This window comes from Xyrauchen texanus, chromosome 42 (assembly GCF_025860055.1).
Source record: "Xyrauchen texanus isolate HMW12.3.18 chromosome 42, RBS_HiC_50CHRs, whole genome shotgun sequence".
Classification (NCBI taxonomy): Eukaryota; Metazoa; Chordata; class Actinopteri; order Cypriniformes; family Catostomidae; genus Xyrauchen; species Xyrauchen texanus.
In genome coordinates, this window is record NC_068317.1 from 31,324,432 (window position 1) to 31,336,600 (window position 12,169).

The window sequence follows — 12,169 nt, forward strand, 5'->3', positions numbered from 1 at the left end:
ACCCCTAAACCCAACACATCCCCTAAACCCAACACAACCCCTAAACCCAACACAACCCCTAAACCCAACCCGACCCCCTAAACCCAACACATCCCCTAAACTCAACACAACCCCTAAACCCAACACAACCCCTAAACCCAACACATCCCCTAAACCCAACACAACCCCTAAACCCAACACAACCCCTAAACCCAACCCGACCCCCTAAACCCAACACACCCCTAAACCCAACACAACCCCTAAACCCAACACATCCCCTAAACCCAACCCGACCCCCTAAACACCCCCAGGTGTTTCTTTGTGTTTTTTCTTCCATTTTCTAATCAAAATGTTTTTAAACAAAATGTGTTTTCTTTATGTGTCCTCAATATCCCTATACATCTTTTTTCGTAAGTCTTTTTTACAGCGTACCTTTTTGTAATAATAGTGTACCTACACATATAGGCTACTGTTGGGATATTTGAACTATGGGGTACATACTCTATATTACAGGATAAGGTTTATTTTCTTCACTACTGTCATCTGATGGAGTTTTGTTTCCTTGCCATTGTCGCCTTTAACTTGCTCATTGGGGGGCTTAAACGACTATTAATATTCACTAAATATAATCGAACTAACTGTATTGACACTATCAGATGAGAACACAAAATTGAACTGAATTGAGCTGAATAATTATATTACCGTCTTGAGCTTCTTTGTAGCTGAAATTGAAGTATTTTACATAATTTATGCATTTCTGTTATCTTTCTGTTTATTACAGTGAAGCTGCATTGAAACCTATGTATTATTACAAAAATGTACGCTGTAAATTCGGTGTACTTACACTGTAAATTGTGGACTGTAATCTAAAGCATTACCCTTTTTTTCTTGTCTTTTGTAAACTAACCCTTTAACTAACAAAAGCCAGCAATGGATTTGAGGAATTCTGGGATCTTAAAAAAAACAAAAAATTTAATCTGAGACCTGGAAAAACATGATGATTCCTTTCAGTAAAAACTGTTCAAATAATGTTGAATGAATGTTTATCCTGTATGAATGCAGGACCCATAAATATGCACAAACACACACAATCATGTACACTTAATCATGCCATTTTTTATTAACGGTTACAAGTAACAAGTTACAATTACACAAACATTATAACGTAAAAGAAATGACAATTTCTTGCATTCCCCTTTTAATTGATGTTGTTTTAATGAGTGGTCTTGTTACTTTTGAATCGCTGTCAAAGGATATAATAGTTTCAATATAGTATAATGTCATAATTTTATTTGAATGGATGATTTGGCTATTATGAAAGGTCTTTTTTATGATACATTCTTAAAATCATGTGGCAATGCTAAATAATATGAAGAATTATTCATTCTGATTTCATGCATCGAACTTTAAAAAGCCATTGTTGATCCAATGCCATTGTGAAACGCAAAGAAATTCAAAAATATAATTCAGAAACAGAAGCTTTTTCTGACATGTGTATGTAATTCTGAGCAGTGGAAAAGCTTTAGCTTAATAAAAATGATCTAGAAAAGCTGTGCTTCTCAACTGTTTGATACAGGACACATTTAGTCATTTAGATTTTTATTTAGACATCATGGCAACCCAACACAGTCACAAATATGTTTATTATAATATTATTATTATGTTAATTTAACATTGTTTTTCCTGCTGTTTTTCCAACTCTATCAAAAGAGACCTGAGACCCACCAGTTGAGAAGTGTGAACAGAAGCATCTGTATATTATTCAGTAATGGCAGCTGTGTTTGGTTCCTGCACACATGGGGTTTCAGGACTGATGTTCTTCAGCTTGTCCATGATACACTCGTACTGCTCTTTCCATTGGTCTGGTGAAAGTGAAGACGGATCGGTCTCCAGGAACATATACGCATCCCGAGACTCCATGCTGAACATGCCATGGGCTCTTTGACAGGATTCACCAAATGTTTTCCAACACTGAAAGATTTCAAAGAGATTAATCAAAACATTTCTGACACTAGTGATGAGAATTAAAGAAACTGAAATAAACTCATACTGTGCCCGAAATCACTCACTTGTTCACTATTCCCTATAAAGTAAACACTATATACTGTAGTGTGGAAATACCCGATTTGTTCTTAATGATTAGAAATAAGAGAATGAATAAAATAAATACAAGAATCACACATATGAACTTTTTAGCATCTCTAAAGTCTCCTATCCAAGCTGGGCCACGTTTCCACCAAATAATAATTACAAAGTACAATCTTATCTGCATGAATTAGTCAGTTGAGACACATGAAACATTTGCCATTAAGCAGAGTTCATCAATTACTCATTATCTATACAGTATTTCAGTAAGTTTCTATGTTTTATTTTTATCATTTGACAACATGTCAAAAAGTTGAATGGCCAAGACCCTTTAAAGTGCACTATATAGGGAACCTGGTGCGATTTCGGACACAGCTTAAGCAACCCTTGTTTGAACATACTGAAGCTTTGCAAGATTCCACTTCTCTTCCAACATGAAATGGGAACAATTATTAACTAATGTTAATATCTGGATTACCTCTGTTGCTATTTTAATAGATTTGACAAAATCCTCCTTCAGGTCTTCAAGGTCTTCAATGAGGTCTTCCCCAACAAAGGTTGTTTTTCCAAGCGTATCCAGCAAAGTACCCACTTTCTCCCAGAAACCTTTAAGTTGAATCAGAATTTTTTGGATTTGCGAAAGGTGCTTTTGGATGTCTTTCAAGTGAACAGGGTCGGGAATTACACCTTGAGAAACAAGAGAAAGAGATCAGACTGCAGACAGTAAAAAGCATGATCGTAGATTCTTCATAAATTAAAGGTTTAGCATGAAAGTGTTCGATCCATACAAGCAAGAGAAAGACTCTCACCCAGCTCTATTTTAGAAGTGGCCAATTTCAGCTGCTGTTCGGTCAGTTGGACAGAGATCTGCCAATCTAAGTTTTTCAGACAGGTCTTTTCAGAGGTCAGACGAGATACTTCAGCTGAAAGAGCTTGAGTTTTAGCAGCAACACCAGGTGCAGTCGCAGTATCATGAATGGATTTAATAATGAGTCCAATAAATGGCACTAGGGCGGCCAGGATACCCAGACCATGGCTTGTTTTAGAAGAATCTCTGATGTGATTCTGCAGCTCAGCGTTTTTTTCATCTTTTTGTCTATTTCCTGTACAGACTCCTCGTTTTCTCTCAGCTTCTTCTCGAGATTGGCCAAAAATGTTTCCAGATTCTTGATCATCTGAGATTGTTCTGTTAGTTGATTTTCTGTCTCCTTCTTCTCAGTAATCACATCACTGGTGCATGAAGCTACCTTTCGGTTTTGCTCATCATACCTGAAAGGCATATTTCACATAATCATCAAATACAATGAATTGGTACAGCTCTAGACTTGTGTGATTATAGCATATAATTGTGTATAATGGCCTGACATATGGTGCTAATCAGCTTCATTGTGCTTATTAGTAACGTCTCGTGTTGAAAGTGTTTCAGATATTACAAATTCATCAATGACTACTCAAGACCAATTTACATTTGATTAAGCCTACCAATAATAAAATATGACTAACATTTTACCTTTTCACCATCTCATCCACATCCCTAACAATGTCATTGATCCATGATCGTGCTTTTTCCAGAAACTTCACAGCCAAAGTGGGTTTGTTCTTTTCAACAGCTAGTATCAGCATGGAAAACAGTGAGGACACCAGGTTGGAGCTCGTACCCATGCACTAAAAAACAGCAACCACATTTTGAGATCCAATATTCACAAGAATCATACTTTAACAAAGTCAAAGATAGATCTGAATAAAGTTCAATAAAGTTTGCCAAATGCATTTGTGTACATGAATTAGGAAAGCTGTTTTATTGAATGTATTGACACAAGGGGTCCCATTTCAAAGCGACATGCACTAGACCGTGTTATGTGAATTGCTGACACAGGTGCAAGCAGGCTGCGGCGTGCTAGAAGTAACAGTATCGGCCGCACATAACCCTCCCCAACGGCCCCAGAAAAAAGATACAGATACATGGCACATACCGACCTTAGATTCCCAGCACCCATAAGGGGGGAACAGGTGCTACATGACCATCATCACCTTTTTTTCTAAAGTGGCTTTATCTTAACGTTATGAAATGCGTCGGGAAAGGCGATCTTTCCTGATCCCATTCTCTCAGGGAGAAAAGACCCCGCGGAGACCACATCCTGCCCAGACTAGAGGGAGGTGATATGTGGCCAATACACCACATGGGTTGTCAAGCCACACGTGGGAGTGGTGTGGTGGCAGGTCCTACCTGATGAGGGAGGAGCTCTACAAAACAAAGCAACCGGGGGCAGAGGGACTGCCTAAGGGAGACGGGGGTCCGCAGACAGGGGGACCATTCTGCAGAAAATTAATCAAAGGGAGTTGCCTGAAGAGGGAATTAAGCCTGTGGAGCCATAACCCAGTACAGGGCACTTGGTGGTTCATAGGGATTTACCTGGCGAAACAGAGCCCGCTGCCATCCCTAAATCGCCTCCTTAAAGAGCCAAGCCATCCTCAATCCCGTGGGAAGAACTAGCAATGCGGGGGCAGCTGAAGTGGCATTCACTTTAGGAGAAGGAGAAAGCTGCTGTTGATGCACCATAGATCCAACAGCAGTGCTTCACCAACAAAGGTGAGTGGAACAGTAGTGAGACTCAGCTTGCTGCTGCACAACTGCTCGGCTCTGAAGAAAAAATCTGACTGACAGACGCACGCCCGCTTCCCTTTATACCCGTATGTCCGGGGACGGGACGTGCAAATTCTGTCTGCCAATTTCTCAATGGCCTTTTCTAAAGTTCAGAGGTACACAAGGCTCTCAAGAAAGAGCCCTTGTGTCACTACATTTGACACAACTTCAAGTGAGTGACAGAAGGGGAACTGCAGATAACTTTACACAGAAAAGGTTAAGCCATTGATTGTTTAAATAAAATTTAGGGAGTAAAGTTTTACTATGTGCTGTTACAACTGTTATCCTGGTTCCCTGACAGGAGGGAACAAGACGCTACGCCAGAAGCTGATGCTATGGGAAAATGTGTCTTATCGCATCGTGTTACTGATTTGCATGCACAAGGCCATGTCTAGCCAATAGGGTAGCTGAAAGTAATTGACATAGTCTTAGAAAGATGAAACTAAGTTATGAAACCTGGCAAAGGTGTTAGGGGAAGTCCAGTCTGCAGCTAGGCAGACTGGAAAACACCTTTCGCCCAAGCCACAGTTTGTCTTCGCAATGGCATACTTCCCTTACTACTTTGACTGTTTCTGCTACATCAACTCTCCAAAAGGCTCCAAGTGCTCCAAATTGGCCAAAAAACATCCAAAGCACCCACAATCCTTCCGTCTCCACCAACCAGTACCAGTAGAAATAATATTTCTCCCATTAATAAACACGGAAGTGTGGTGCCTGTGAAGACTCTCCAGTCACGGAGCGCGAGTCACTAGCTCCCACCCCCTCCTGTCTCAGCAAGAGGTCACAATATTAAACTGCCAAAAAAAGTGTTTAAAAATGCAATAAATTCATAAAAATGAATATCAAATGAAAGGAAGGTATCTGTACGATATAAAGTAAACTTTAAATGAATCTTTCCATAAAAACTGTCTATCAAAGTCGTGTCCTCACTTTGCATCAACTCTTATAATGTCATGTTAGCTGTAACTCCGAGTACCCCTTTCACACTTCTTGCTCATGGTGGTGTAGCAGTAGGACACGTGGTCTGGTAAGATTAATCATTTGTAATATTTTAAACAATCAATGTTTAAGTCTCTGTGGTCACAGCATGAACATGTCAGCTCCATCATTCCCATTATGATCATTTCTATGGGATAAACTTTGACACTTTAGTTTAGGTTACAAAGGCAACTTGAAAATAGGAAAAAAATGAAATGCTCCAGTGTACAACACATGGTTAAGATGGAAAATTTTGTCAACTCCGTCAGAATTTTCATAATGGTCTGAAAATAGAAATAAATGTATAGAATGTATTTTATTTCTGAAATCCTTTACTATTATTAATAATTAAAGATTGAACACTCTTGTTGAATGAATCAAATTCAGTAAGATCAAATGACAGTAACATGTTATTTGTGAAGTGAATAAACATACACTTTCAGAAAAAAGCATTTTTATAAAAACCCTTACATGGTTTGTTAGCTGATACCTTCATCTACAAATAAATCCATTTCAAATTAATTTAGTGTTTTGTCCCTTATCTAAAAATAATCTGTAAGATATGTAAAGTTGGACACCTCTGATAACTGACCTGACATCACTGGTAATGATAATTTGAGGACTTACCTTGAACAAAAGAGCCTCAGATGATCCAAAGAGAAGTTGGGTTTCTACAGCTCGCTCTCTGAGGATTCGCTCCAGTTTTGGGAAGTTCCCCAGACACAGGTAAGAGAGATGATAGAGCAGAGCAACACGCCGAGCAGATGGAAGAAGCTCCTGGATGAACTCTGGGCTCCATGTAGAGTCACTGGGAACAAGCTCTAACATACCAGAGTTTTGAGATATTATTGTATCATTTATAAGGAAGGCTTTTCCTGATTAAGTCCTCTTCAGTACGTGAAAAGGACCGTATGATGTATTACTGTACAGTTTTTGGTGTCTGCAATGTTTCTTCCAAAACTACTCAAACTACTGCTTAAACAGTGAAATCGTTTAAAAAAAATAAATATTTAAGCAAATATACAATATAGGCAAATATATAGGCTGTCAATCATGCACATCACTGTTTCAGTTATTGTCAGTTTGTTTTGAACACCTGTCCACTCGAGAGCTCGACCCATCATCATACAGCAAAAACGAGATTCCAGGCAGGACAAAAATTTATTGAAAGACAAATATCTAATAAACAATAGCATGCAAATCCAATGCAAACAGAGCACAACAGTTTGCTTCCGGAAGTAAAAATACCATACATTTTTTCCATAAACAAAATTATTTTCAATAATAGCATATAAAACTTTAAAGACCGACCTACCGTGAGATCTGAGGTTGTTCATCGATGCTATATGCTTCTGTTGAAGCCAACAGTCTGTGTTATTTCAACTCATTTAAAAAAGATATATATATTTCTAATATCAGACTTGTGAAGAACTACATTACCCATGATCCAGTAGAAAAAGGTTCACCAACCAGAGAACTGAAACGAGCACATTAGCGATCGCCCACTCCAATGAAGCATTGTGAATGATGCAAACGAGTCTGTCTCTCTATCCTCAAACTACTTACATTTTTATAAAATGAATGTGCAATAAAAGGAAAATATATTGTTTCTTTTCTCATAATCAACAACCTATAATCAATAGTTCTCCAATTTGCATGCCACTCCACCAGATATACGGGTATAAAAGGAGCTGGCTCGCAACCACTTATTCAGATTTTTTTTTCAGATCCGTGTGGTGTTGAGCAGCAAGTTCCACTGCCGTTCCATTCACCTCACTGTGAAGAATCGTATGCTGTTTGAAATACAGTGCATTTCAGCGGCTTTCTCTCCTTCTGCGTGATTGATGCAGTGTACGCCCCTGGGCGCTTCGACAGCTAAAAGAGTATATATTCTTGCAAATAAAAGAGTATATTTTCTCTAAAAGAGCGCGCACTGATGGATAGCATCTTTTAAAAGACGCCTTTCTGTCTGTGTGTAATTCCTGGTTGCGGTCACTATCTCTCCGCCTCGGAGAACCACAAGCATTACCTCATGTGTCTGGGCTGTAGTCACTTTGAAGCAGCGTTCGTGGATGGTTCGTGTTCTCACTGCGATAACATATCCATTGCAACGTTGCGGTCGCGGCTTTCCTTCATTCACCTCAGGGGCCAGCTTAACGTCTCTTTCAGAGCTAGCGAACAGGATGAGGTTTTGTTCGCAGCTTCGGAGAGCGCATTGGCGATGTCGGACACCAAGGACTCGACTGGCTGCCACCTTTGGGTGTGCCCGCCCAGTCTAGGTGAAGGGCGAGAACGCTGCCGCAATGCTTGTGGAGATTGCGGTCCTTCTGCAGAAGGATGCGATAGAGCCTGTCCCTCCAGCCAAGAGAAAGGGTTCTTCAGCCCTTACTTCACCGTAACGAAGAAAGGCGGAGGGTTGCGGCCAATCTTGGACCTTGGCCAGTCGAGTTCTGAACTGGGATTTGCAAAGATTCTCGTTCAAGATGCTGAAGCAGAAACGCATTTTGCATCCGGCATCATGATTGGCGGTAGACCTGAAGTATGCATACTTCCACGTCTCGTTTTACATCGGTACAGGCCCACTCTGCGGCTGGCCTTCGGGGACAGGGCATATCAGTACAAGGTCCTCCCCTTTGGCTTGTTCCTGTCACCCCACGTCTTCACAAAAGTCGTGGAGGCAGCACTTGCCCTGTTAAGGGAAATGGGCATTCGCATCCTCAACGATCTCGACGATTGGCTGATTCTAGCCCACTTTCTAGCCCACAGAGATTTGTGCAAGGTCAGGAAGGACGAGGAACTGGTCACTCTCGTGGCACCTTACTGGCCCACTCAGACTTGGTTCTTGGATCTCATGCTCCTTGTTACAGCCCCTGAGGCAGGACCTCCTCACTCAGGGACGGGGCACCCGCGCCCAGACCTCTGAAATCTTCATGTCTGGCCCCTGGATGGGACATAGAAGATCTAAGTGGCCTACCACCGGCAGTGGTAGACATGGTCATTCAGGCCAGGGCTCCCTCTACAAGACAGCAATATGCCTTGAAGTGGCGTTTATTCAGAAGTTGGTTCTTCCAGAAGTGAAGACCCCCAGAGATGCAGTCAGTTCAGTGCTTTCTTTCCTGTAGGAGAGGTTGGAGGGGCGGCTGTCCCCCTCCACCTTGAAGGTGTATTTGGCCGCTATAGCCATATAGCACCGTGACGTGGTGGATGGCAAGTCCTTGGGGAAGCTCGACCTGATTATCAGGTTCCTGAAAATTGTTAGGAGGCTGAATCCTCCTTGACTATGTCTCTTTCCCTCATAGAATCTATCAGTGGCCCTCCTGGGCCTACGGAGAGCCCCATTTGAGCCCTAATAGTCAGTTGAGCTAAAGGTGGTCTCATTGAATGCTGCCCTCCTGACTGCGCTCCGCTAACGAAATCTATCAAGAGAGTTGGGGACCTGCAGGCGTCCTCTGGCAGCAACACCTGCCTGGAATTTTGTCTGGATTGTTCTCACATGGTCTTCAGACCCCGAAGGGGCTATGTGCCCAAGGCTCCCATGTCCCCTTTTAGGGATCAGGTGGTGAGCCTGCAAGCGAGGCTGGCCCGGGAGGAGGCAAACCCAGCCATATCGCTGTGTCCTGTGCATGCTTTGCACATCTACTTGTATCACACGCAGAGCTTTAGATGCTCTGAGCAGCTCTTTGTCTGCTTTGGCGGACAGCATAAAGGGAACGCTGTCTCCAAACAGAGGCTTGCCTACTGGAAAATGGATGCCATTGCGTCAGCATACCAGACCGAGGGCGAAGTGCCCGGCCCTTTGGGAATATGAGCACACTCTACGATGAGTGTGGCATACTCGTGGGCACTGGCCAATGGCGCCTCTCTAGCAGACATCTGCAGGGCAGCAGGCTGGGAAACATCTAATACCTTCATAAGGTTTTATAATCTCCAGATTGAGCCTGTTTCGTCCCATGTTGTCAGGTACGAACAGGTAAGTTTGGGGGGTAGCTGGCCAGGTGTACCACTTGCGTACAGCGCCTTTCCCCTCTGTGAGGCAACGACGTGCATTTTCTTCTCCCATGCAAGTTCACGAGTCTGTGAACCCTGGATGTTCTTGGGCTAGGGAGGAAATCGTTGCCAGACTCAGTACATGTACTAGCATGCCTTGTACTGGAATATGTGCTCCACAGGCACTGGTTACCTGCGGTATCCCCCCTGTGATGTATTTTCCACGGTACAGTTTCCCTATCGGTAGACCTGCGTCTCCCTTGGGCAGAGCTCTCTTTGCCTACAGTCGCCGTGTTTGTAGAGCGGTTGGTGAGCCCACATGACATATTTGCCACATGTTAACCTCCCCTTCGAGCAGGATGTGGTCTCCGCTGTGTCTTTTCCTCCTGAAAGAATAGGGAAGGAAATACTAGATACTCCCATACTAGATACGTCTAGTCAACCCCCGGGGATGTGGGGAACTATATAACTATAAAGTTGCTTGTTTGCACCTGCATCAGCAGTCCACGTAACACAGTTCAGATAGTTGTGGCGTTTCATGTAGGGACCCCTAGTGTCACTACATCGTCACAACTTCAAGTGAATGACAGAAGGGGAACGTCTCGGTTACAGTCTTAACCTCCGTTCCCTGATGGAGGGAACGAGAATTTGTGTCCCTCTTGCTACAATGCTGTACTACCCGCTGAAATGTCCGGGACCCTGTCTCGGCTCCTCAGCACAAAACCTCCCAAGAGCGACCCCTAGTGTCACCACATCGACACAACGTGTCAGATAACGGAGGTTATGAGAGTAACCGAGACGTTTTATTTCCCATAATTTTTTATTCGATTTTAAGGGATTATTAATGACACATTAAAGACTTTAAGTACTTTTGTCTGTTTGACCAATTTTCAAATAATTTTTTGCCTCAAAACAAAGTTTGTTATGTGGTGATTCACCTAGGTTGGTTGGTTTGGTACATGGTTTTATGAAATCCTTATGGAATAAAATGTATTGGAAAAATACTTCCGGAACCAAGACGACTGAAAAAGTGGGAGAGCACGGTTGCACACTTTAGCAATCACTAAGCAGCATGGCTGAACCCAAAATGATTTATTTAGAGCCTCTCGTCCAATCAATATTGATTGGCTCCAATGCAGCAGGGCTCAATGGGCTGTATAAATGTCTTAAATGGTAATATTCATGTCATAAATGGTTTAAGTGTTTCCGTAAAAGCTGATTTGAAACAATATGTATTGTGAAATAAATCATAACTGACTATGATGGGAACATATGAAGACAGCACTAAAATATGAATTTTAGAATATTATAAGTCACCTGTAAACACAAAAGATGTTATCTAATTCTGTGTGAAAACAATGAAGGAATCACTGCAGGATCATGAAAATCCATTTCTATCGGGAAGACACGCAGGCTTAGATGTAATAGATGTAAAACAGAAAGTAATGTCTCTCTCTGTGGCGTAGGCCCCGTCCGGCGGTCCGAGGGTTTTGTACCCGGAACCGTCATGTCCTGCCAGATATAGGAGGCTGGGGCGAGGAGCCTACCCCCGTGCGGGTCGGGGCTCAACTGGTGGTGGTGGGGTGGTGGAGGTTGCAGTGTTAGCACACCGAACCAGGAATGTGATAGATTGAGAGCAGACTTGTAAAGCAATGGCTTACATGTGATTGGCTAGGAATTACCCAGCTAATGATGTGATGATGTACAGCTGCTAGTCTTCCCGCTAGAACTATGCTGCGCTTCCATTTCTATCGGGAAGACACGCAGGCTTGAGTGAAGTTTAAGATGCCATTTATTTGATAGATGTAAAACAGAAAGCAATGTCTCTCTCTTTGGCGTAGGCCCCGTCCGGCGGTACGAGGGAGTTGTACCCGGGACCGTCATGTCCTGTCGGAGATAGGAGGCAGGGGTGAGGAGCCTACCCCCAAAAAGAGAGAAAGTAGTATACTACCCCCAAAAGAGATGATCCAGTTTGGAACGAACCAGGTCTTGTGTTAGGCGTTCATTCTGGAGGAGAAAATAGAGATGCGAGCGTCAGAATTTGACATGAAATTTGTAATACCTCTGGCATGGTTGTGTGAAGCCTTTGCAATGGGAAAGCAGTTGTTTCTCCTTTTTTCTCCTCGAGTTTGATTTCGTCCCTGTGCATTTCCTCTTTGTCCTCGAGTGTGATTTTGGGCACTCCGTCAAGAGCCCCTGGTTGAGCAGAATCTTTGCTTTAGGCCGGTATTGCTGTGCAGTGTCTTTGTTGAACGATAAACGACATTTGATATGAAAACCCTCCAGCGAGGGAAAAGTTGTTTGAGGCATCTTTGCCGAAGGGGACAACAAGTGTAGAGTGGTGTAGGAGTGGTGGTGGCATAGTGGGCTAAAGCACATAACTGGTAATCAGAAGGTTTCATAGTTATGCGCCGTCCTTGCGAACGGTGAGCTTGCTTGAATTGAATCATTGTGTAGGTAAGGATGATCTGGGGAAGAGCCACCAACCACCAGATA

At 42.6% G+C, this 12,169-nt stretch overlaps 1 pseudogene; it reads right to left on the bottom strand.

The window, feature by feature from the left end:
* Positions 1-1,737: 1,737 nt before the first annotated feature.
* On the bottom strand, positions 1,738-6,514 carry LOC127635044 (uncharacterized; annotated as a pseudogene).
* Between the last annotated feature and the right edge of the window lie 5,655 nt (positions 6,515-12,169).